This window comes from Staurois parvus, unplaced genomic scaffold, assembly GCF_062004578.1.
Source record: "Staurois parvus isolate SC_StPar_1 unplaced genomic scaffold, SC_StPar_1.0 ptg000696l, whole genome shotgun sequence".
NCBI lineage: Eukaryota > Metazoa > Chordata > Amphibia > Anura > Ranidae > Staurois > Staurois parvus.
In genome coordinates this window covers 9,367,896-9,389,610 of record NW_028318492.1, presented here as the reverse complement: position 1 = coordinate 9,389,610, position 21,715 = coordinate 9,367,896, and the positions used below count along the sequence as shown (strand labels likewise).

At 40.7% G+C, this 21,715-nt stretch overlaps 1 protein-coding gene across 1 annotated transcript in view; it reads right to left on the bottom strand.

The window, feature by feature from the left end:
• DMD (dystrophin) overlaps positions 1 to 21,715 on the bottom strand; it is a 2,676,943-nt gene that overhangs the window by 1,083,092 nt on the left and 1,572,136 nt on the right. The window lies entirely within an intron of this gene.

The window sequence follows — 21,715 nt, the reverse complement described above, 5'->3', positions numbered from 1 at the left end:
GGACCTAATTCTTATTTTAAATGGCTACATATTGCAGCCATTAAGTTAATCTGGGACAGCTGTTCTCCTGATTTCTCACTATACTACAAGGCAGTGCTTTTGGCTAGGTTTTACTCAAGTATAGACAAGATTGGAGTACTACCAAAAAGATCTTTCCCTTCTTCCATTACTGATTTTCCCTTAGGTGGAAACCATCTTACAACTGATTACCTCCCACTATTAGCTAACTCACTGTTACAGTAAAGGGACTCCATACTATTCTCCCTAGAGTTATACTCAAGACCCAGTTCTTTCACTCCAATACATTAGAATCCTAAGTTCCCTTTCAGGATGTCTCCAGCCATGTTTTGAATCTAGAATGCATACAGTCGGGCTCAGGATGGTACACCATGGGGGTGCTCAGGAGGGCACATCATGGGGGGGGATCACGAGGGTATACCATTGGTGGGGCTAGGGATTGCATACCACAGGGGGGTTTAGGAGGGCACACCAAGGGGGGGCACAGGAGGACACACCACCAGGAAGGCTCAGGAGGGCACACCATGGGGACTCAGGAGGGCACACCTCGGGGGGGCTCAGGAGGGCAGCCACAGTTGAGGCTCAGGAAGGCACATCATGGGAGGCTCAGGAGGGCAAACCACAGGGAGGTTCAAAAGAGAACAGTACAGGGGGGCTCAGAAGGGCACACCACAAGGGGGCTTAGGAGGACACACCACAGGGAGGGCTCAGGAGGGCACACTACAAGGGGGCTCAGAAAATAACAGTACAGGAGGGCTCAGGAGGGCACACCACAGGGGGGACTCAGGAGGACATACCAACGGGGGGCTCAGGAGGACACACCATGGGGAGCTTAGGAGGATACACCATGGGGAGTTTAGGAGGGCATGGCACAGGGGGCTCAGGAGGGCACAGTACAGGGGGGATCAGGGGGGCACAGTACAAGGGGGATCAGGTGGGCACACCGTGGGGCGTAGGCTCAGGAGAGTACACCAAGGGTGGACTCATGGGGTGTATTACAGGAGGATCAAGAACTGTGCAAGAAACCTACTGCAGCTGATCTACTTTTTCTGGTCCCTGCCAGCCCTCCTCTCTTCTCCATTTCATCTGATATCATCCACATGCACCTTGGGAGGACTAGAGAGGAGAACTAGTGGAGATCAGAGCAGTTCACTTAGGGGATGAGCTCAGGTATGTTCTGACAGAATCCTGAACCTGCCTGAGCTATCACACCATCAAAGCCAACAGCCAAATATAGGCGGCAAAAGTCTCCACCCTGCAGGTACTAGTAAACAAGGGGCAGGTTGCACGGTGGGGCGGGGCAGAGATTGGATTTGACAGCTTCACAGCATTGGAGCACAAGCGACCAATATGCCTAAACTCATCTATTCCATGCACAGATCTTCTACTCTGAGGGAGAAATGCTCATGGAGTCTCAGCAAGGCAGAGACTCCATCGTGATCCACCTGTCACCTGCTTGCAGCCGACTGGTAGATCGTGATTGACAGGTTGCCAACCTGTCTATGCTCTATATTTTGATGCATTTAAAACTTTTTTTAAAAGTAGGATGTTATTGAAAATCATAATAGACTACAAACGAGGTGGTAATTCCATCCAATAGCTACCCAATATAGACTGCAAACCAACAAGTGGTGGACTTGGAAGGAAAATCTACCACTTTTATGTAGTTGATCCTACTTTTTATGCAGTTTATCCTCCTTCCAGGGGGAGGTTAGGTGTGGTTGGTGGTTCCCATGCCATTTGTATAGTTAATCATTAAAAGGTACAGGGCACTATAAGGAATTGTATTATATACACCCATGGATCTTTCTGAATTGATATTAACTGTTATTTATAGCTTCACAGAACCTGAGGATGTGGAGTTGGAGACCCATGAAATGCATTTTGACATATCGCTCTATTCCCCTGATTAGATACTACTTTATGTTAAGGTGTCAAGTTGTACTAAGAAGGGTGTGATTGATAATGATATGCTATGAAACACATGGGGTGATTTTTTTGTATTACATGTTTGTATACATATGATAAGGTATTATCTGTGTGTAGTTATGAAACATTTCACATTTCTAAGTGAAATACCCCATGAGATAGATTTAATAACCCTGGAGCACTCAGAGTCTGGTGCAGCTGTGCAGGGTAGCCAATCAGTTTCTAACTTCAGCTTGTTCAATTAAGCTTTGACAATGAATCCTGGTTTTTAAACCTGGTGAACCCAACTTTGCACACTCCAGTTTTAGTAAATCTCCTCCCATATGTTTTATAAATTTCACAATAAAAGGATACATTTTAACATTATGATATATGTATTGCACTATTCAGGTACCTTTAAATTCTCACATTTGTAGGAATGTATTTTGGCTATTAGTAATTTTAGGGATGATGGTGCCTATCCAAACAATCCTGGCAATATATACAGTATATGTAAATCTGTGTTACTCATTATGGTCTGGTATTTTATTGCACTTATTCAAAAGAGACAATACAAACAAATTTAAAGTAAAATGCAGGGATTCCATATATGTTGTTACACCCTGGAGAATCCCGAAGTGCAGAATTCCATCATAGTAAACCCCTTGTGAAATATCATTACTTCCAGGCCTGGAACATCCAGAATACACTGCTTTTTATCTTTAGGTATATATACCATTCTGTGTTTTATAAATAGCAACCTACAGATCAAACAACTGTGCATGTCCAGACTAATATGTTATGAGGCTAACATTTCATGAGTGTGAAATTTTAAAAAGTTATCATAATTCAGACTATATGAGGAATTCTAATATATCATTCATTTTTAACGTCATGGCAAGCCTCCAAAACTCTCAAGTTGCTTAGAATTGCTATACTCATGCACTGAGGTCTGGCTCAACTGCTGTTGAATTTGCAAGATTAATTACACTGATGCTACACTTCACTTCAGATTAGATAATAGTCTCAAGGTAAACTGAGAAGTCAATTAAAAAGCTGCCCTTTGGAGGTTTACAATGATGTATACATTTTCAGTTTATATTAATGGAATAGCAAGCTACTGATTATGGGGGCATGCATCATTTTTCTTTTAGTGTAATATATTTTGGATGTAATAATATACAGTAGAGCTAGACACAATTCCAATAAACTTTTATGGAAATCAATACGATTGCCAATGCAGTAGTGATCATGCATAAACTGGCATTTTGCATATTATTGTGCTGAAAGGAATAAGTGACATTTTTTAATAATATTATTATTATTATTATTAGTATTATGTATCATGTATTATGTTAGTATTATGTATTCACCATATCTGCAATATATGCATTAGTTAATTAGTTTACTTTTTCATGTCCTATGAAAGATATGCTTTATAATATACTAAAAATAATTCTATAACCCTGAAGAAAGAATAGTGTGAAAAGGTGCTAAAAAAGTGAATCTGTGCCCAGACAATGTACATATTTTGAACAAGCAGAAAACAAGCCCTCATTCACCCATGCAGTTATAGGTTTTGTTGAGAAATTCACCTTCAAAATTCACAACAGAATAAAAAAGTCACATCTCCTTTACCCTTTATTTTCTTTGAAATAGCAGAATATTGGAAACCTGCCATACACAGCAGGTGAAAAAAATGAAAAAAAAAGAAATTTTAATGCATACAGTCTTATCACAGGTACTTTAGAAGAGAAGTATGAGATTTCACTTTTTTTAAAATCAAACTTACCTACTTGGATGCAGCATCGGTCCAATGCTGCATCTGACCCCCTCGACTCTAAGTGTGATAACTCAGTAATCACATAACCACTGATTGCTGAGTTCTCACAGCTGCTCTGAGCAGAGAGTAGTGACTGTCAGTCACCTCTCTCTGCTCTGCACCCCCCCCCCCGCACTCACTGGAGAGCTGGAATGTAGAGGGGGAGGGGAGGGAGGAGCGGGTGGCTCAGGCTCTCAGTGGATTGCTGAGAGGCTAAGCCAGGTGCCAGTCCAGACTCTGGGGTGGATCCGACTTTAAAGTTGGGATGTTTCCCCAGCCTAGAACGGCTGAGGGACATCAGAAAATGGGTCACAAGAGTGCAGAATGAATTGCAATCTTGTGATCCACAAAAGTACAGCCAAAATCGTTTTGGCTGTGCTTATCCTTTAACCGCCTCCCGTCCACCATATAAGGAAATGACGGGCGCAAGGCGGTTCTCTCATTCTGGGAGGACATCACATGACGTCATCCTAGTCTAACCGCTCGTGCGTGGCGATCGGTGGTGCGCTGTATCTATCGGACACAGCAGATCACCGATCAATGGAAAAAGCCAAAGACGTTGGCTTGGTCATGTGATCAGTGGTGTCCAATCACAGCTGATCGCATGTAAATAAGGAAATGCCGGTTATCGGCATTTCTCTCCTCACAAGCTGTCATGCTGACAGCCCTTGAGGAGAGGAGATCTGGTGATCAGCATTCCTCAGAGGGGACATCTACACTGATCATCAGGGCACTGATGATCAGTGTGCCCTGATGATCAGTGTAGCCCCAGCAGTGCCACCTGTCAGTGCCCATCAATGCCAGCTGTCAGTGCTCATCAATGCCACCTGTCAGTGCCCATCAGTGCACATCAATGCCACATATCAGTGCCCATCTGAGCTGCCTTTCAGTGCTCCCTATCAGTGCCAGCCAGTGCCACCTATCAATGTCAGTCAGTGCCATCTATCAGTGCTGCCAATCAGTGCCGCCAGTCAGTGCCACCTATCCGTGCCAGTCAGTGCCGCCTATCAGTGCCAGTCAGTGTTTCCCAACAGCGCCAGTCAGTGTCATCTATCAGTGCCAGTCATTGCCGCCTATCAGTGACACCTATCAGTGCCGCCTATCAGTGCCATATATGAGTGCAGACTTTCAGTGCCCATCAGTGATGCCTGTCAATGAACATCAGTGCCACCTACCAGTGCCTCCTCATCAGTGCCCATCAGTGCCACCTATCAGTGCCCATCAGTGCAGCCTATCAGTGCCCATCACTTCTGCCTCATTAGCGCACATCAGTGAAGGAGAAAATCACTTATTTACAACATTTTGTAACAAACCCCTTTTTTTCAAAATTTTCAGTTGTTTTGGTTTGTTTAGCAAAAAATAAAAAACCCAGAGGTGATTAAATACTACCAAAATAAAGCTCTATCTGTCTCAAAAAATGATAAAATTTCATATGAGTACAGTGTTGCATGACCGTGCAATTGTCATTTAAAGTGCGACAGCGCTGAAAGCTGAAAATTGGCCTGGACAGGAAGGGGGTATAAGTGCCCTGTAGGCAAGGGGTTAAAGTTTAATTTTGCATGCCTCGAGAAAGCCTGAAGTGATGCATAGGGAGTAAGAATGAGCAAAAGTTAGGGCTGAACTCAGTTTAGCCTGAACCCATGGGAAATAATTAAGGCCATTAAGATGATGTTTTTTCTCTCCATACATGGCGCTAAAGCAGAAAGCACCTTCTCTGAATCCAGTCCTGAATTAAGTGACCAAACTGCCAAGTTCAAATTGACAGCTAACATCCTTTCCCCAGTGCTCGCTCTCTTGCTCACTCTCTCTTAACTGGAGGAAACCTAACAATTAATTAGACAGAGGGAACAGCAATTACTACAGAATACAAAACAGGAGGATAACATTCCCCCTATTAAAGGGACAGCTAACAACGTAAAAGCAGCTCAGAGTTATTCTATAATCTGCATTGTTCAGTATCCAAACAATCATATTTCATCTCTCATACATTTAGAACAGTCAAAACAATTAAAGATGAATGCTGATTGGTGACTTTGGCATTCTCCAGTTTGCACAAATTATATATACTAAAGCGAAAATATTTGCAAGTTACAATTTTGTGGTTTATGGGGCATTTATAAAGAAAACCATAAAATGTTGCAATGCAGGTTGGCTCTATATTGAGGTTGCTACCTGAAAAGAAAACAAACATCTGTATAGTCAACTATAACATACTCTCATCTTTCTTCCTATCTAAAGTTGACACATGGGGTGTTAATGGAAAAACATACACAGCTGTGACTAATATTAAATCATTTGTTGTGAGTGTGCTGCTGTCAAAACATGACAAAAGGCTAGATTTCAGGATTCATGGATGTTAACATTTATGAATAAAAATAGGCTGAAACTTGCTATTGTTCAGAATATTTCCAAGGGATATCTTTAGCGGTTTCTCATACTTCTTTTTTTTTTAGTTAATATTACCCCTGCTCTTTTCATTACTTTTCCCTGCTGGTGTCTTACAGCATGCTGTGAATGACCTCCACAGATTGCTCAAGTTTTATGCAGAGAATACATTGATTCTGAAAGCTTTATTAGATAAGTTTGTTGTTTAGCTACTTCCTGGTGTCAGCTACATTAAAAATAAACCTCATAAAACTGAGCTGTGACCTTCAAATATCTAAAACCGCAAAGTGATTTTTTTTTTTTAAAAAAGGCATACAGACCTGAACAATTCAGTTTCACTAAAAACTTGCTGTTGAAATCAAATTTTAAAACGCAAAATATAAAGTGAATTGTGCAACGCTACTAATTTTATTTATATTTTACACAATATCCATTTGGTATATGGTTTGGTGTTAGCTGCTCCCTCCCCATAATTGTTATTAGTCCAATTATGAGTAGCACAGGAGGTTCCTATTGTTAAATTTTAAAACTCAACTACAAATTTTAGCTACTGCTTTTCAGAGGGTTCAGCCACTATGCCTGGGTTAGAAAACCCACTCAATTTACCTAAAATACTATATGGTATGCTACAATGAGACTGCAATGGATGTTTAGCATATCCAAATAGCTGTATTACAACCTGTTTCTGGTTATTCCCTTACTGTCCAAGCAGGGGCGGACTGACTATTCGAGCACTTGGGCACTGCCCGAGGGCCCGGGGTCAGTAGGGGGCCCCATGAAATGCCCCTGGTACCTTTTATAGGCTTTTTTGGGTGTGCTTTGAGCGTGGGCAAGGACACAGGGGCCCCATGATCCCCTATTGCCTGGGGGCCCCATGAGGTATCAGTCCATCCCTGTGTCCAAGTGTCCTAAGGACTGGAGGGAATAATTATCTTTTTTTAGTAGAATGAACATGGGTGAATATAGCTATAATGGGGTGATCTTGGTCCCCGCATAATTACAGTGTCTACAGCAAGTCCAAACTGGTGTAGCTTGGAATCACAGGCCTGTAGAAAAGAGGACACCAGATCAGTATCCAGATGTCTAACTCCCAGTCCCAGATACAAAAACATTCTGTGTTGTAGCCTTAGGGATTAACTTCAAGGGTGATTTTAATATCTTAATTTAATACTGTATTTTTAATATCTTAGTTATAGAAGAGATTTTTTTTTAAATCAGATCTTTTTTATTGGGCTTTTGTATGAAGCACACAACTACACAAGAGGTTACAGAAGAGATTTTTAGTAGCTCAATTATGCTGCTAAAATAGCTCGAAAATATTTTTAGGGTATCAATGTATCGCTAAACAAAGAAACCAAATACAGTATTTTCTGGCGTATAAGACTACTTTTTATACTTAAAAATATACCCCAAAAATTGGGGGTCGTCTTATATGCGGGGTATAAAATGTGAACCTTGAGTTTGTTTGGGTCAAGCTGGCTGGATGTGTGGTAATACTGTACATACAGTATACCGCGCTGAGCCAAGCTGGCTCAAAACAAATGTCCCTATGACAGATTAATCTGTCAGCCAGCTGGATGTGCGATATATACAGTATACTGCGCTGAGCCAAGCGGTTTTAAAATGTACCGGTACGTCCCTACTGTAATCAGCCCACTGGATGCGTGTATGTACGGTAGCTGCGGCTACATACAGTATACACTGAGCCAATCACAGCGAGTGATGTATTCTACTAATGAATACAAAGCCTGCTCGGATTGGCTGAGTCAGGGAGGTGGGCTGATGATGTCACAACCTCAGCCAATCCGAGCAGGCTTTGTATTCATTAGTAGAATACATCGCTCGCCGTGATTGACCCAGCATATACTGTATGTAGCTTCAGCTACTGTACATACACACATCCAGCGGTCTGATTACCGTAGGGACGTACCGGTACGTTTTGAAACAGCTTGGCTCAGTATACAGTATATACCACACATCCAGCGGGCTGACAGATTAATCTGTCATAGGGACATTTGTTTTGAGCCAGTTTGGCTCAGCGCGGTATACTGTATGTACATTACTGCACATCCAGCGGGCTGTATATATACTGTATACTGTATGTAGCCGAAACTACCGTATTACCGCACATCCAGCAGTAACCATCTGATTTGGAATTTGATCCATATGATGACTGTCTTGCAAATGTATCACAAGATGTCATTCATGAACATGAGGATTTTGAAGGATTTTAAGTACCGGTAAGTCATAACCATTTCAATAAAAAAATCTGATGTTTTTAAATGGTGTTGCCTCGGAAGGGGGGTAGTCTTATACAGTGAGTATAGCCCAAAACGTATGTTTTAACTGGAAAAGTAGGGGGGTCGTCTTATACACCCAGTCGCCTTATACGCCGGAAAATACGGTAGCTCTCTGTGGAGTAATCTACATGAATATCATGCAATAGCGATCATTCTCGCATGGTAACACAATGCATACATCTTGTGGGATTTATCATTAAAAAAATACCACAAGGGAGCCATTTTCTACCAGAGACTCTTTACTTTTTGCCCTGCACAGGAAACAGGAAACAAGAAAAGATCTCCTCAATATAACGTCTATTCCCACCTTGAAGAGTTGTCACCAGAAAATTTGGAGAAGTTTTCCTCACCTCTTAATAATTTTTTATAGGTTTTAGGAGGAAGAACACAGAAAAGAAAGAAAAAATTATACATTGTCATTGCTGCATTTATGTGATTAATGCTATGCCAAATATATCTTAAAAATGTAGAGGGATACCACAGAATTGTTAAATTTCCATAAAATAGCATGAACAAATAACACAGTAAAGGAAATGGACATTTTAGTGACAAGTTAACGCAGGGTGCTCATATTAAGTAGGAATCCATACACTGGACCAAACAATGTGTCATCAAAGTGACTTGGATCAAAATGATTCATAGGATTATATACTGTATAATACCTATAGTCAGCAGTGGAATGGAGAAACACCTTCCTGGAGAACTGGAATACAGGAGCACACATATATACTGTAGTGTGTATATACACAAGGTGTATATGAACATATATATATATATATATATATATATATACAGTGGGGCAAAAAAGTATTTAGTCAGCCACCAGTTGTGCAAGTTCTCCCACTTAAAAAGATGAGAGAGGCCTGTAATTGGCATCATAGGTAGACCTCAACTATGAGAGACAAGATGAGAAAAAAAATCCAGACAATCACATTGGCTGATTTGGAAAGAATTTATTTGCAAATTATGTTGGAAAATAAGTATTTGGTCATCTACAAACAAGCAAGATTTCTGGCTCTCACAGACCTGTACCTTCTTCTTTAAGAGGCTCCTCTGTCCTGCACTCATTACTTGTATCAATGGCACCTGTTTGAACTTGTTATCAGTATAAAAGGCACCTGTCCACAACCTCAAACAGTCACACTCCAAACTCCACTATGGTGCAGATCAAAGACCTGTCGAAGGACACCAGAAACAAAATTGTAGACCTGCACCAGGCTGGGAAGACTGAATCTGCAATAGGCAAGCAGCTTGGTTTGAAGAAATCAACTGTGGGAGCAATAATTAGAAAATGGAAGACATACAAGATCACTGATAATCTCCCTTGATCTGGGGCTCCACGCAAGATCTCACCCCGTGGGGTCAAAATGATCACAAGAACAGTGAGCAAAAATCAAAGGACCACATGGGGGGACCTAGTGAATGACCTGCAGAGAGCTGGGACCAACGTAACAAAGGCTACCATCAGTAACACACTACGCCGCCAGGGGCTTAAGCCAGTACATGTCCGGGCCCATCTGAAGTTTGCTAGAGAGCATTTGGACGATCCAGAAGAGGATTGGGAGAATGTCATATGGTCAGATGAAACCAAAATAGAACTGTTTGGTAGAAACACAACTCGTCGTATTTGGAGGAGAGAGAATGCTGAGTTGCATCCGAAAAACACCATACCTACTGTGAAGCATGGGGGTGGCAACATCATGCTTTGGGGCTGTTTCTCCGCAAAGGGACCAGGACGACTGATCCATGTACAGGACAGAATGAATGGGGCCATGTATCGTGAGATTTTGAGTGCAAACCTCCTTCCATCAGCAAGGGCATTGAAGATGAAACGTGGCTGGGTCTTCCAACATGACAATGATCCCAAACATACCACCCGGGCAATGAAGGAGTGGCTTCGTAAGAAGCATTTCAAGTTCCTGGAGTGGCCTAGCCAGTCTCCAGATCTCAACCCCATAGAAAACCTTTGGAGGGAGTTGAAAGTCCATGTTGCCCAGCGACAGCCCCAAAACATCACTGCTCTAGAGGAGATCTGCATGGAGGAATGGGCCAACATACCAGCAACAGTGTGTGCCAACCTTGTGAAGACTTACAGGAAACGTTTGACCTCTGTCATTGCCAACAAAGGATATATAACAAAGTATTGAGATGAACTTTTGATATTGACCAAATACTTATTTTCCACCATAATTTGCAAATAAATTCTTTCCAAATCAACCAATGTGATTGTCTGGATTTGTTTTCTCATTTTGTCTCTCATAGCTGAGGTCTACCTATGATGCCAATTACAGGCCTCTCTCATCTTTTTAAGTGGGAGAACTCGCACAATTGGTGGCTGACTAAATACTTTTTTGCCCCACTGTATATATATATATATATATATATATATGTGTGTGTATATTTATTCTAATCCTGTAAAATATTTAGCTACATTTAAGTACCAAAGCATGCATGTCTTGTGATCATTCCTTTATATATAAAGCCGGTACATGTCCTACATAATCCACAGCTTGGTTTACATAGAAAATGCTGAGGTATGTTGCTTGCCCTCAGACATAGATTTTTTACTATTAATTTTAGTGTCAAAGGAGGTTTATGTGGCAACTTGACACAGAACTGATAGTCCTATAGTGCAGGCTGAATTTTAAAATGAGTGTTCAATTTTCAGCCTACTAAGCAGAGAACTATTTAATTTTACCTGTAAAAAGGAGTGCAGCATTGCAAGCCCACCCCATCCACACTGATGAGCCATCTGAGCACAATCATCAAGCCAACCAGCTCCAAGTAATTTATTGTATATTTTCTTAAAATGTAACTCTATGGTGCTCATTTATTAAACCAAGATATGCTGTGATAATGACTATAGAATGCATAGAATGACTGTGATGTGAACGGGAAGCTGATGAATGACTTCAAAAACATTTAGGGCAGCATTGTGTAGATAGATAGATAGATAGATAGATAGATAGATAGATAGATAGATAGATAGATAGAATGTGTGTGCCCGCTGTAAAAATCCTTATTTGAATAGTAACCACTTGCCAACAGGGCATTTGTACCCCCTTCGTGCCCGGGCCAATTTTCAGCTTTCAGTACTGTCCCACTTTGAATGACAATTGTGCAGTCATGCAACATTGCACCCATATGAAATTTTTATAATTTTTTTTCACACAAATAGAGCTTTCTTTGGGTAGTATTTATTTGCCACTGGGTGTTTTATTTTTTGCACTATAAACAAAAAAAGAGCAAAACATTTGAAAAAAAAATGTTTTTCTTAGTTTCTATTATAAAATTTTTGCAAACAAGTAATTTTTCTCCTTCACTGATGTGCGTTGATGAGGCTGCACTGATAGGCAGCACTGGTGGGCAATGATGAGGTGGTACGGATAGGCAGCACTGGTGGGCACTGATAGGCTACATTAATGAGGTGGCACTGATGAGCCGGCACTGGTGGGCATTGATGAGAAGGCACTGATGATGCTGCACTGATATGCAGCAATGATGGTCACTGATAGGTGGCACTGATGGGACTGGTGTGGGGCACTGATGGGCGGCACTGAATGACGACACTGACAGCCCTGACTGGCAGCACTGACTGATGGCACTGATGGGTGTCACTGCTGGGCACTGATGGGTGGCACTGATGGGCAGCACTGCTGGGTGGCACTGATGGGTGGCACTGCTGGTCACTGATGGGTGGCACTGCTGGGCACTGGTGGGAGGCACTGCTGGGCACTAATTATCAGTGCCCTGATCATCAGTGGCAATCTTCTCTGTGTCAGCTGATGGTTATTGTCAGTACTTTCCTTACACTGTGACAGTGTGAGGAAAGTGCTGCCATTAACCGGCAACTGTATTTACTCCATAATCTGCTGTGTAATTGGACACATCTGATCACATGGTAAAAGGACGCTGTGATTGGCCTTTTACCTCATTACATTATCAGTTGTGTCCTTAAGACACAGTGATCACGGAGATCGCTGGGGGCACGCCCCTGGAGGCGCGCGGGAGGGTGCGTTCTGGGAAGATGTCATATGACGCCCTCCCAGAACTAGGTAACTGCGCTGTAGCCATCAATCAGCTGTAGCACGGTTACCAAGTAGTTAAAATATGGAAGTCGCAATAATATGAGTTACCCAATAAACTTGTTGTTAATAAAAATCATATTGGGGAGGGATTGTAAATTATTAATTGTGTTTTTATTTATATCAAGACATTTCTATGATGTGACATGCCAGAGTGTGTTTGTGGCTATGCAGCTATCCTTGAGTGTATGTGTCATAGAAATGTCTTTATATGATTAAAGCAGAAATATTTCTGAATGGTCTTTCTCTATTATATCTTTCATTAACTTTAATTATATTGCTTAACTGTTATTGTTGCCACATTGATATTTTATTTTTTTAATTTAGGAGTATGAATTAGCAGACCATTCAGCTCATATGGGGTTTGCTAAACTGTGAAGTCAATAGGAACTAAATCTTTAAAATAAGCTCTGGCCATATTTAAAGCTAATAGTCATGGGAGTGTAAAACAAGGGTCTTGGGGAGCTCAGCATTGCCTTGACGGACATGTAGCAATGTGAAAAAAAATTAAAATACCATTTGATGAGGAGCAGTGATTTTAAGAATGCTTAAAGTGAAACAATGTCCAATTGCTTCAAATAGCATGCTGGGGGATACCCTATATTTGCCTGTGAAGTGCTATACCTGTATGATGCATACAATGTTCTTCTCCTTTGGAGAAGAGAATTGTGATGGATGTTTATAATGCTCTCCTCTAAGAGCTTTATATATAATGAATAGATGCAGTGGGGTTGATTTACTAATATTGGAGAGTGCCAAATTTAATGCAGCTCTACATAGAAACCAATCAGCTTTCAGTTTTTTTTTTGTCAAAGCTACATGTCAAAGCCATGCACAGCTACAACAGATTTTGCACTCTCTAGTAGTAGTAATTTACCCCATTGTTTATTCACTGCTTAATAAATGAACACACACACTACAAAGTAAAACTTTTTAAAATGCTGTTGGTACATTAAATGTATAATCAAAAATTATTTTTAAAAGTAGGAATATTGCATTTTGCAGTATGGGATGTAGACAGTGTTGCTACCTCATCCCAATTGTGTAATTAATATGTGTTTAGTTTTAAAGGGATGAGGTGATGAGGTGACAACCCTAGATGTAGACCTTTTTGTTGGCTGCTAAGTGTGAAAGTGATTAGATGAGATGTGATCACAGCATACAAAAAAGTGAACTATTGGTGCTACATTGTTTTTGGTGTTTGGAGACACAAATAAATTACAGCACATTCCTGAGTAGGATTTTTGTTATTTGTAAGAATAATGAAAATAAACATTTTCATACAAAAGTGCCAACCACACTAACTAAAGGAGCACAAACAAAATACCCTAATAAATGTGAAGGTCAGAGAACATTTTGGAAACAATGTCCACAATATGGTAACATTTGTAAGTACAAAGTTTTTAAAAGCAAATTTTATAACAACTCAGAAGTTCTTTATTTCATGAACTGGGGAGGCATACTAGTTACATGCAGGAAATACACAGAAATTACGGTTGGGTTAAACAAAGCTAAAAAGGAAAATGGGAAAAAAGTTAGAAAAACTATGCATACTTAGTTTATTTTAGACATCTTATAGGCAGCTTAAAACATATATAAAAAAATATCTTCAAGGCCATACAGAGAACAAAGGGAACTTTGTTATATATAGAAAGAAAATATTATCAGCTTAGAAAAGTGTTATATAGATTATATATATAAATATATATATATATATATATATATATATATATATACACACACACAGGAGCACAGCAGATAAAGCAGAACCATGTGCCTAATTGTTTATATAGAAGGTTTCACAAATACAATACCCATGCCCGCCTCCAGGATTTCTCCAGGGTGTCACCCATCCTCTGGAACTCCCTGCCCCAACCCATCAGACTATCACCTACTCTCCTCTCCTTTAGGCGCACCCTGAAAACCCATCTCTTCAGGGAAGCCTACCCCACCCCCTGCTAACTTGCCGACCTCCTCCACTCTCCTACCACTCCATCCCCCACAGCTATCTCCTCCTGTACCACTATCCCCTCCCTCCTAGATTGTAAGCTCAACAGAGCAGGGCCCTCGAACCCCTCGTGTATCGCACTATATTGTTATTGTACTGTTGCATGTTCTGTTTCCTTTTATTTATTTTACAATAATAATAATACAATACAGAACCTTGAATTATTTCTGAGATCTTTTGATTGCAGCTCTTCTGGATGCATAGCCCAGAGATCATAAGCTTTCAATACCTCCTTCTTAATATTTCTATATAGTTTCTATCCATTATACTATTAGCATAAGGGGCAGAAACCATCACTGCACAGAACAAATATGACTCTATCCAGGGTTTTGTGTTCTCCTCTATTGTTGACAGCTGGATTTTTAAAACAAGCAACATCTGGCTTACATAAAAGCAGTAGAGTGGAAAAACTAAGGAAGGATAAAACATGCCTGATTCCTGCCAAATAATTAAAGTACTCCCTATGGAGAGCTTCCTGTGAGGGAATAAGTACATCACTTCCCTTAGATGGTAGATTCACCCTCATCACCTCACATTGGAACCGAGGAACAGACTAAGCAAGATGATAAATGGATAATATAACATATGGATAATGCAAACCGTAACACAGATAAAGGGTAACACAGAATTGTGACTTGTAACAGAGTATCTGTATTAAAATAAAATATACTTTATTTTTGCTGTAAGCTGTGGAAGGCCTTACCACATATCATGGTACAGGCAAAATCAACAATAACTTTTTAAAAAGGACTGGATCATTTTTCAAAGCTGAACTCGCACACGCACATCACCCCCATACTCAAAAAATCCTCCCTGGACCCCACCGACCTGAACAACCTTAGACCCATCTCCCTGCTGCCATTTACTTCCAATCTCCTTGAGCGCTTAGTCTACAATCGCCTAAGCTCCCACCTCACTGACAACAACCTCCTCGATCCACTACAATCTGGCTTCCGTCCCCTACACTCCACCGAAACCGCCCTACTCAAAATCACTAATGACCTGCTAACCGCCAAAGCTAATGGCCACTACTCATTCCTTTTACTCCTTCACCTATCCACGGCCTTCGACACAGTTGACCACCCCCTCCTCCTTAATAAACTACACTCCCTCGACATCAGAGACTCCACTCTCTCCTGGCTCTCCTCCTACCTATCCCAACGCTCCTTCAGCGTTACCTATAATGCTACCACCTCCCCCTCTCTCCCCCTCTCTGTTGGGGTTCCCCAAGGTTCTGTCCTCGGACCCCTTATTTTCTCCATCTACACCTCCTCCCTCGGCAAACTGATACACTCCCACGGCTTCAACTATCACCGCTACGCCGATGACACGCAAATTTACCTCTCCACCCCTCACCTCACCCTTTCAGTCTCCGCCTGTATCACCCACCTGCTGAATGACATATCAAACTGGATGTTGCTCCATTTCCTCAAACTGAACCTTTCCAAAACCGAGCTCCTAATCTTCCCCCCAGCCCGTGCCCCCCCACCCTCTCCATCACAACCAACATGCCACCATCAGTCCCACCCCGCAAGCCAAAGTCCTAGGTGTCACTCTAGACTCAAACTTGTCCTTCCAACCCCATGTCCATTTGTTGGCAAACTCATGCAGACTCCACCTCCGCAACATCTCCAAAATACGTACATTCCTAACCCCAGACACTACCAAACAACTCGTTCACTCACTCATTATTTCATGCTTGGACTACTGCAACTCCCTTCTCACCGGCCTACCTCATCACAGACTATCCCCGCTTCAGTCTATCCTGAACTCAGCGCTCAGACTCATCCACCTTACCAACCGCTCCTCTTCTGCCACCCCCCTCTGTCATTCCCTCCACTGGCTCCCGATCGCCCAACGCATTAAATTCAAACTACTAACACTGACATACAAACCAATTCACAATGGTGCCCCAAACTACCTCACCGACCTGATACCCAAATACCACCCAACCCGCAATATTCGCTCCTCACAAGACCTCCTACATTCTAGTTCCCTGGTCTCCACCTCCCACGCCAGACTGCAGGACTTCTCCAGGACTTCCCCCATCCTCTGGAACTCACTACCCCAATCAATCAGACTGTCACCTACCCTCCTCACCTTTAGGCGCACCCTGAAACCCCATCTCTTCAGGGAAGCCTACCCCACCCTCACCTAACAGCCGATCTCCTCCACTCCTCCTACCACTCCATCCCCCACAGCCACTTCCTCCTGTATCACTTTCCCCTCCCTCCTAGATTGTAAGCTTGAAAGAGCAGGGCCCTTGAACCCCTCGTGTATTGTTTTGTTACTGTACTGTCTCATGTTCTGTCCCCCGCTATAATGTACAGCGCTGATCAAACCTTTTTGGCGCTATACTGTATATATACTGTATAATAATAATAACTCCAGGCTTATTTTCCATCTTGCAGGCTGTACAGGCTCTTTTCCTGTCATGAAATTGCTTATTCTGATTCCACTACATACTGCAAGCTTTTCAATACCTCTTATTAAAAACAGAAAGTTATTTTCCTGGCTGGAGGATATCAGGTATCATTTAGGGCTTTTCTCCCCAGCTTTACTGTCCCTGGCCCACACCTTTCATTAATTGGATTTCAGTTCCTTCAATTGTATAAGCTCAGCATCATATGTAGGTCTAACCACATCTTACCTTTTTTACTTTTTTGCATGAAGCTTTGTATGGTTCCGTGTTGTCCTCTCCCACCAACTATGATCTGCTTGCATTGTATAGGCCAGTGGTCGGCAAGCCGCGGCTCGCGAGCCACATGCGGCTCTTTACACTCTTTAATGCGGCTCTTCTGTGTGCAGGGCGCCCGCTCCCCTCCCTCCTCTCGGGTGGCCCCCCCAAAAGTCAGGACTCTGCAGCTAGCCCAGCAATGGGCAAACTACGGCCCGGCGGACCTTTTAATCCGGCCCGCGGAGCGTGGCAAACATTGGCTGTCAGGATGTAGGCGGGGCAGCGTGACGAACTCCTATCCTCTCACAGTCCGCCCTGAAGACCGGAACGGCGCGGGAACACGACGAGAGGAACGCGCGGAGCAAAGGTAAGTGAATTGACACAATATGGGGAATGAATTACTATAGGGGGGATGAATTACTATATGGGGGATGAATTACTATATGGGGGATTAATTACTATGGGGGATGAATTACTATATGGGGGATGAATTACAATGGGGGATGAATTACTATATGGGGGATAAATTACTATGGGGGATGAATTACTATATGGGGGATGAATTACTATGGGGGATGAATTACTATATGGGGGATGAATTACTATGGGGGATGAATTACTATATGGGGGATGAATTACTATATGGGGGATGAATTACTATATGGGGGATGAATTACTATGGGGGATGAATTACTATATGGGGGATGAATTACTATGGGGGATGAATTACTATGGGGGATGAATTACTATATGGGGGATGAATTACTATGGGGGATGAATTACTATGGGGGAAGAATTACTATATGGGGGATGAATTACTATAGGGGGGATTAATTACTATAGGGGGGATGAATTACTATGGGGGATGAATTACTATATGGGGGATGAATTACTATAGGGGGGATGAATTACTATGGGGGATGAATTACTATATGGGGGATGAATTACTATATGGGGGATGAATTACTATGGGGGATGAATTACTATATGGGGGATGAATTACTATATGGGGGATGAATTACTATGGGGGATGAATTACTATGGGGGATGAATTACTATATGGGGGATGAATTACCATATGGGGGATGAATTACTATGGGGGATGAATTACTATATGGGGGATGTGTTTTCAGTTTTAAAAATGTGGCTCTCAAAATAAATTTCAATCGTGGTTTTGGCGAGATTTGGCTCAGTTGAAAAAAAAAGGTTGCCCACCACTGGTATAGGCACTTAATAGGATAGGTTGACTTTTGGGAACATGTTCCATGTTCCAGCCATTTTTAGGGTGGAACATGGAACATGTCCCCACCACTTCTCAATCGCCCCCCACCCCCAAAAAAAGGGCATTTATTTATTTTATTTTTTAAAGTGAACTTATCTTTCTAAGGACCAGGCATATTCTGACACTTTTTGCTTACAAGTAAAAATCAGTATTTTTTTAATAGAAAATTACTTAGAATCCCCAAGCATTATATATATTGTTGAACACTTCATGCAACAGAGCTGCAAATATGAAGGGGTACACTATATTTTGGAGGAACAGAATTTGCAGAAGAGGTGGAGAGGTATGTATGTATATGAAGAACAGTCTGAAATTAGTTTGAGGGAAAATATCACTAAAGAGAATTGTGATGGTACAAAGTCTTCATGGCTGGAGCTCCAAGAATTCAGAATAGTAAATTACTTGTGGGAATATGTTATAGGCCGTATAAGGCATGAAGAGAAGTCAAAACTCCATTCTTAGGCTGAAATGGACAGGAAGCAGGGCAATGTTATTATTTTGAGCAATGTATTTATCCTGATATTAACTAGGCAAATTAAACTGCAAAGTCAACAAAAGTTTTTCATTTCTTAAAAATATTGCAAGATAATTTAATGGAGCAAATGATGGAAGCCCAAAGAAAGAAAACTGATCTGTTGGATCTATTAATTTCAAACAACATTGAGCTTATTACAGATGTGTAAGTTAGATACAACTTTGGTAATAGGGGATCATGGTGTAATCACATTTGCCATAAGTTACAGGAAAGAGGAGCATGTTTCTATGACAAGAACTCAAAAATTTCTAAAAAGATAACATCAATAAGCTATGATGTTTACTGCACGACCAAATATTTGCAAAGACATCAAAGAGCACATAAGGCAAGTGGGAGTGTTATAAACACCAATTAAACAAGTGTATTAATCGTAGGGGTTGATTTGCTAAACCTGCAGGGTGCAAAATATGTTGCAGCTATGCATGGCAGCCAATCAGCTTCTAACTTCAGCTTATTCAATTAAGCTTTGACAATAAAACCTGGAAGCTGGTTGCTTTCTATACACAGCTGCACCAGATTTTGCACTCTCCAGTTTTAGTGAATCTCCTTCATTGCAATCTGTTGGATAAAAATCATTAAATAAAAAACAAAATTAAAACCTATGTGGCTAAATTCTAATGTAAAAAAAGCAAATAAATTTGAAAAAAACAGGCTTTTAAAAAATACAAAGTAAATGATTTACAAGGAATGCAACAATAAATGCAAGGGAACTATCAAGACTGCTAAAACAGAATACAAGAAACACATGGCTACAGCAAATAAAACAAATCACAAAATATTTTCGAATATATTAATAGTAAAAAGGTCATGAAAGAACAGATAGGCCCCATATTAGATGAACACAGAAGGCTGGTAACAAATGACAGGGAAAAGGCAGATGTAACAATTCACCAGACTCAGATGGCTTACACCGTGAGTTCTTTAGGAACTTAGCTCATTAATGCTATATTAATATACAGGGGATCTGGAATTTAGAAAAAAAAGGGCAAACTTATCCTTTAAGGCTAATATTAACTAGAGGCTAATATTAACTCAATAGAGAAAGACGACAATGTGTTTTACACTATTGAGTGAATAAAGAATGTACACTAAAATGGAGAGGGAATGAATATAGTGTTTGTTGCACTACAGAGTGAATAATAGCAATATGCACTTTAATAGAGAGAGAATAAAGATGTAGTTTGTTGCATTACAGATTGAATGATGGTAATGTACACCAGGCTGGAAAAAGAATGAAGATTATGTTTGTTGAACTGCAGAGTAATGTATCCTGGACTGGAGAAAGAATGAAGATGATGTGCAATATGTTGAAGAGTACCTGAAGATGATGTTTGATGTATAATGCACTGAAGAGTACTTGGAGATGTTGCAGTACAGAGTAAATTAGGATGTAATGTACTCTAGATTGGAGAGAGAGAGAATGAAGATGATGTGCAATGTGCTGAAGAGTACTTGAAGATGATATGTGGTGCACCACAGAGGGCATAGGGGTAATGTGAACGAGGGTCATGCGTGATATAGAGCAAAACAAACTACAATACGTGATGTACTGCAGATTAAATGTGTGATGTGTTGCAGGGTAGCATAAATGTATTTATTATAGGCTCAGCCTCCCAAGTACTGAACACAAATCTACATTGGCAGTTAGGCAGATGTCAAATAGATGTCAGTCAGAAAAGCAGAAGATGCATTTCTAAATAGGTTAAATGTCAGCAGTTCTGGCATCTTGCCTTCCTTAAATCACATTCTCATATTTATACACTTTCTCTGTGACATGTCATGAGTGCAGTATTGCCAAGTTATTAATTATTATTACCTGATTATTTGAGAATGTGAGGCATGAATAAAGTGGTCATCCAGAGTAAGAATTTGTGGTATTTACTCTTGGTAAATTCAACAATGGACATAGCAAATTTAATTTAGCTGACATACATTTTTAATAACTTTTAAAAATTATGTATACTTGAAGTCAATTGGTCTCATTTACAACCATTATTAAAATATCATATGCAAGATGTCTTACAGTTGCAAATCCATATTTAGTGCTGAACGATGAGATCCAGTCATCATTAAGTAACATAATTTTATTTTCTCCCAAGACTAAGAAAAATTATCTAGCATTACACACCAAACTGAGCATGTGCAGTGTGTCTCCACACAACATCTTTTCAGGAGATAAGAGGGGGACACTGGAAGAAGGGGAGGATCAGAGAAGTCAGTATCAAACAGCATTTTTACACAATGCAGAGGATTAAACCCTTAGGTGCCACAGTAAGTATAACAAGCATGCTATACTGCATATACAGACTTATTTTACTGTTTTGGGTTTAGTAACACTTTAACTGAACGAGCTGCAGTTAAAAGTTAACATGCATAGCTGCACAAGGTTTTGTACTCTTAAAAAAGGGTTAAAACAAATATTTTAATTTAAAAAACCTATAGTTTATGATATACTACTTTATCAAACAAAATGTGACTAAGTTAATCTTTATATCTTCATTAGGACATTATAAACATTTACGGTATAAACAGACATTTTGATACAGTGTAGAATCTAATTCAGAAGTCATTAAGTCTCCCTCTAAGCTGCCAAAGTGTTTGATTGGATACTCTGGATAACTATAAACTATAGATCTTTTCTCTGTGATAATGTTTCTATTTAAACAAAAATCTATTCTCTGATAATCTACTATTT